The sequence below is a fragment of the Lingula anatina genome, chromosome 3 (assembly GCF_051362555.1).
Source record: "Lingula anatina isolate TDL-2025a chromosome 3, LinAna3.0, whole genome shotgun sequence".
Classification (NCBI taxonomy): Eukaryota; Metazoa; Brachiopoda; class Lingulata; order Lingulida; family Lingulidae; genus Lingula; species Lingula anatina.
This window is the reverse complement of record NC_141769.1, coordinates 6,751,816-6,757,815: the sequence shown is the minus strand read 5'-3', so window position 1 is coordinate 6,757,815 and position 6,000 is coordinate 6,751,816. Positions and strand designations below refer to the sequence as shown.

Here is a 6,000-nt window from a genome sequence, read left to right as displayed (position 1 = left end):
AAATTTATGAAGTACCATAAGTTTAAAATGGATACTTTAAAGACAGTCTTGAATTTATTGTGTCATAAAGCATACATGGCACGCATAGATTTACGAGATGCATATTATATGGTTAGAATTTACAAAGAGCATCAGAAGTTTCTCAAATTTCAATGGAGAAATAAATAATATATGTATACTGCCCTTCCAAATGGCTATTCAGATGCTCCAAGAGCATTCACAAAATTATTAAAACCATTATGTGCATCCTTAAGAAGGAAAGGGATTATTATGATATCTTACATAGATGACATTTATATACAAGCTAGTTCAGAAAATGAATGTCAATGGGCAGTACAAGAAACGGTTAAGTTATTCAAAACTTGTGGATTTTTGATCCATGACGAAAAGTCAGCATTAATCCCAACTCAAGAAATTGTATTTTTGGGATTTAAAATAAACTCTAGAAATATGACTGTGCAACTGACCAATGAAAAGAAACGAGCTTATAAAGAAATGATTGATGATTCAATCAGAAGAGATGATGCATCTATTAGAGAAATTGCAAAAATATTAGGAATATTAATATCATGTTTGACTGGAGTCCAATACGGGTCATTGCATTATAGAAAACTAGAGAGAGCAAAAATTAATGCATTGAAACAAAATAAAGATGATTATGAAGCTGCAATGGATACTACAGATGACATGAAAGTAGATTTAGACTGGTGGTCTAGTAATATATTGTTTGCAACAAATAAAATTTATCATGGCAATGCACAGATTGAAATTCAATCAGATGCTACTCCTTTAGCATGGGGAGCTATATGTAGAGATACAAGAATTGGTGGATTCTTTACTGAAGAAAAAATTTTATTCTGTCATGATAATATCAATGCATTTGAATTGCTTGCTATAAAAATGGCTTTACATACCTTTATTCAAGAAATCAAAGGAAAGGTAGTTTTATTGAGATCTGATAATACTACAGCAGTTGCATACATTACACATATGGGAGGTTTGAAATCCCCAGTTTGTGATGAAATAGTATCAGACATATGGAATAAATGCATTGAAAATGACATATGGCTTACTGCTGAATATTTGCCTGGAATATTAAATGTAGAGGCAGATTGGGAATCAAGAAAGGTGAATATTAGAACTGAATGGTCACTAGATATTGATGTATTTAAAAAAGTGACAGATATATTTGGTATGCCATGTATAGATCTATTTGCATCAAGATTGAATAGCAAATTAGAAGTATTTGCTTCTTGGAAACCAGAACCTGGTGCTAAATACATTAATGCCTTTTCAATATCTTGGGAGAATATGTATTCATACATTTTTCCTCCTTTCAGCCTGATTCCCAGGATAATCAAGAAGATTCGGGAAGATCAGGCAGATGCTTTAGTTGTGATACCTTTTTGGTTGACACAAGCATGGTTCACTCCATTAATGGAAATGTTAGTAGACATCCCTATTCTGTTACCGCCAACAACAACAGTATTATCACTTCCACACCAGAAAGGGGTGACACACCCAATGGGAAATCACTTGAAACTGTTGGCATGCAAAGTATCCGGAAAACTCTCAAATCAGATAGAATTTCAGAGAGAGCTATCGAAATCATATTTCAATCATGGAGAAAATCCACTCAGAACCAATATTCAGTCTATATTAAAAAGTGGAGAATGTTTTCAAATCAAAGGAAGGTCAATTTTTATAGACCAACTGTAGCGAATGTGCTAGATTTTTTAGTACATCTCTATGAAGATGGCTCAAGTTACAGTGCTATAAACACTGCAAGATGTGCATTATCAACATTTATTACCATTGGTGCTTCAACAGTGGGGAGTCATCCTTTGATTGTAAGGTTTTTGAAAGGAGTTTTTAACACTCGACCTACTGCATCCAGATATCAACAAGTGTGGGATGTATCAATTGTTTTAAATTACATGAGGAAACTGTCACCAGCAAGGCAGTTATCACTGAAAGATCTAACAATGAAGTTGATCATGCTTATGTCTCTTACATCTGCACAGAGAGCACAAACGTTGCATTTACTGAAGTTCCAAGAGTTAGAACTTCACAAAAACTATGTTTTATTTAAAATAAAAGAAACTTTGAAACAAACACGACCAGGAATTGGTACAATATCTATACAATTTAAATCGTACCCTCCAGATAGGAGATTGTGTACATTGACATATGTTAAGGAATATTTAAAAAGGACAAAGCCATTGAGAAATGGACAAGAAAATTTTTTTATTAGTTATAGAAAACCTTTCTCATCCGTTTCAAAAGATACAATATCCAGATGGATTCGGATATTGATGCACCAAGCAGGTGTAGAGGAATCATTTAAGGCTCATTTAACCCGAGCTGCAGCAGTGTCGGCAGCAGAAAGAGCAAAAGTTCCCGTAGATGATATTTTGAAAGTAGCTGGATGGTCTTCAAGCAAGACTTTTGCAAAGTACTATAATAAACCAATTAAAGGGAAAGAGTTTGCTGACGCAGTTTTAAATAATTAGAAAAGGTATGTAGTACTATGTTCAGAGCCAAGTTGCTCTCGTGACCAGCAAGCTTCGAACTGTGAAGATGTGCGCAAGTGCGCATATGCTCTCGCATAAAACGGGAATCTCGTAAGACCTCATTTGTATAGAATCGAAATAGAATTCAAAAATTAAATGAGATTTATTGAAATTTAATTGAAATTCTATGAAGTTTCTAATAGTTAAATACAAATGAGAGGTCATACGCCCACCCACCTCCCCTATTCCACAGCAAAAAGGGGGGGGCAGTGCCTGGTTTACATAGAAACATGTAAAACCATATTTTGGGTTGGTATTTATAATGCACCTAAGATAATTATTTATATTATCTTCATTTAGTTAGCTGGATGAGAAGGATATACTTTATCTGAGAAGGATTTTACATGTATATTCCTTTTATTGTATAGTGGTATTACAATTGCATCAATTTTCTGGTATGCAGTGCTGGTCACTCGAGATAGTGACTTTCGTGCGCAAGTGCTCTCGCAAAAACGGAAATCTCGTATGACCTCTCATTTGTATTAGAAACTTCATAGAATTTCAATTAAATTTCAATAAATCTCATTTAATTTTTGAAATAATTTCTTAATTTGATGTATTTTGTTCATTTCAGTTTCTACGTGACAATTTCAATGACAAGCAAATGAAATAGATGTGAAAAAGACTAAAGAAGTTTGCTTATTCGTAACACTAGTTGTACAGCGCATCGTATTTAAACTGAGAAAGAAAACATTTAATTGCTTGATTCTCCGTCCAAATAGCTGTTTCTTGCCTACAGTTTACGTATTTTTGTGCTTCAGCCACCTTTTTAGTTTGACAGAAAGCAGTGCACGCTTCAAACGACCTTTTTATATGCGCACCTTGTACATCTATTATACACCTAGCATTGCCATGCTGGAAACAGCAGAGGACTACCATGACCACTGTGGCGCGCGGTTCCTGTCATGCGCACTTCGTATTTCCGCAAAAGATCAAAAAGGTTAATTCACTGAGACTACACGAACCTGCACAAACAGATAATAGAAATACTGATCAATTTATACACAGAGGCAGCACATAGAGAGGAGTGACTACACATGTCAACCGTACCATCAAGTTGACTATACAACCAGCAACGGCAAGGTAAATAGCAAACTTTTGCGACAGTAACGCAAGCGCAGACGTCCCTAGGTGGCGTTAGTTGTTCTATTTCGCGAAGCGCCATTAAACTGTCCCCAAGAGTATCAGATTTCAACCCGCTCTTACAATGCACGGCGTGTTTCAACTACTGCATCGGGAACAGCCCTACATTGACACGTGATAGAGAACAGCTGTTACTTCCTTTAGGGTAATGTTTTCGCGATGTACGAGAGGTCAGAAGTGGAAAATTTTAAGGGCAAACTTTTAAACTGATTTATTTTTTGAAGTCGGCAAAGGGCGGCAAGACAAAATATATGCCATGTAGAAGAACAGGACTAAGGTTTCTAACCAACATTTCAGATTTTTGGGCAAATTTGAGCAAATATTGTTTTTGTAATTTATTTCAACGTCCCCCCCCCCCCTTCGCACACGCTTGTTGTCCCCGCTGCCTGTCGAGGTCAATTTTTACTGCGTACGCTTAACAAAAATGTTACATCGTTTGCATATATCAGTTAGAAGTGATAATAACAGAGGAAATCCTGATTGTGATGAGTTTGTTGGGAATCATGGTGAAATGCACTAAAAAGTTAAACCCTGAGTGGACTTTGACATAATTATTTAACTCTGAGCAGGTGTTTTCATCCGTTTTGCGGTATATAATGTGATAAGGCCACCAATAAATTGAATAATCCTGACTCTTCTTCTTTTTTTTTATTCACGAAAATTAATACAGGACATTTACAACACAATAAGAGACAAATACACCTTCCACACACCATTCACACACTACAAACAAAAGTTCTTACAAATGATGATTAAAAATACATGTAGAATTTTTTTTAAATAAAAGAATCTTAGTAGGCCTAGGCTACGACAAATGTTCTTTTCTATTCATATCAATATTTTTATGTACAGACACAGATGTGTCTGTACATATTGCCATCACCTGCGTCTGTCGTCGCCGATGGCGATGCCGATGCCGGCGCCGTGCACTTTCCTTGTAAACACGATAAGTGGAGGGCAGTTTTACTTTTTGGCTTTATATTTACAGAGCTGATGAATATTCATAAAACGCAGGTCAAGTTCGAAAATCAGCATGATCGGGCCATTATTGTAGAAGTTATGCTGTTTTTTTCACTTTTCAGCATATTTTTCACATTTCCTCAGATTCAATTCTTAGGCATGTTAACAGTCTCATTATTAAACTAATAAGATACGTAAAAGTGTTTGTTTGACATTTCCTGCATCTTTACAACATTGTTAGTTGATTTTGTAAAAATGATGGTAAACTTGTTATCGTGCATTGTGTAATAAAGTTTCAAAAATGGAAATAAACTCATATCATTGCAGTTTGTCAGATTGAATCATACTATGTTCAGAATTTCAGAATGGAGGAAATTGGACATTTAACACTATTCTATTGATATTTTTCCCATCTCATCAATTTTCTTAGTTGATCATATAACAATGGCAGTAAACTGTTGATTTTGTTTTATGTTAAAAATTGTTAAAAATGGGAAAACACCCATTTCAGAACAGTGCTGTCTTGTTTACATTTTGGCATTTTCAAGGTGTGACTTTGAAGTTCCATGGGCCTGAATACCTTTGCTAGTCACCTTTTCTGAATATCCATGATACTAATACTTTATTATTAAGATTGATGGTCATTATGCTGTTAAACATTATGTAATATTGCATCAAAATTTGAAGAAACTCCTATTTTGGGCACTGCTTCCATGATGACCATTTAAGGAAAACCATGTCACTTACTGTTCTCAAACTTACAGGAAAGAAACACAGGACTAAAATACAGCTTCAGTAAGCAATGCAGTCTTTTTGGTAAATTTTTCTGGCAATTAAACAGTTTTTTTGTGAAAATTTAACTTTTCACATATTGGCATTTTCAAGGTGTGACTTAGAACCTCCACGGGCTTGAAGACCCATGCTAGTCATATTTTGTGAAAATCCATTATACACTTATTTTACTATTAAAAGTTGATGGTCATTATGCTGTTAAGCATTATGTAATATTGCATTAAAATAGAAGAAAACACAATTTTGGGTGCTGCTGCCATGATGACCATTATGGGAAAACCATGTTACTTATGGTTGTCAAACTTTCAAAAAAGAAACACAGGACTAAAATGCAGCCTGAGTTGGAAAAGCAGTCTAATTGGCTTCTTTTTCTGGAAGTTATAAATTTTAGTGAAATATTCATTTTTATCGTGTGGCATATTCATTGTGGGACTCAGAGCTCCCATGGACATGAAGCTGAATGGTATGGAAATTTTGTACATGTCCTTGCTATTTATAGTCAATAATCAAAAATTGGTGATAATTATTCTGT

At 34.9% G+C, this 6,000-nt stretch overlaps 1 protein-coding gene across 3 annotated transcripts in view; it reads left to right on the top strand.

Moving 5' to 3' along the window:
- The first annotated feature begins 3,185 nt into the window (after nt 1-3,185).
- LOC106173651 (uncharacterized) overlaps nt 3,186-6,000 on the top strand; it is a 28,547-nt gene continuing 25,732 nt past the window's right edge. For all 3 annotated transcript variants that reach the window (XM_087009124.1, XM_087009125.1, XM_087009123.1), the window contains exon 1: nt 3,186-3,656. The gene's annotated coding sequence lies outside the window, so the exon portion shown is untranslated. The remainder of the gene's footprint in view (nt 3,657-6,000) is intronic.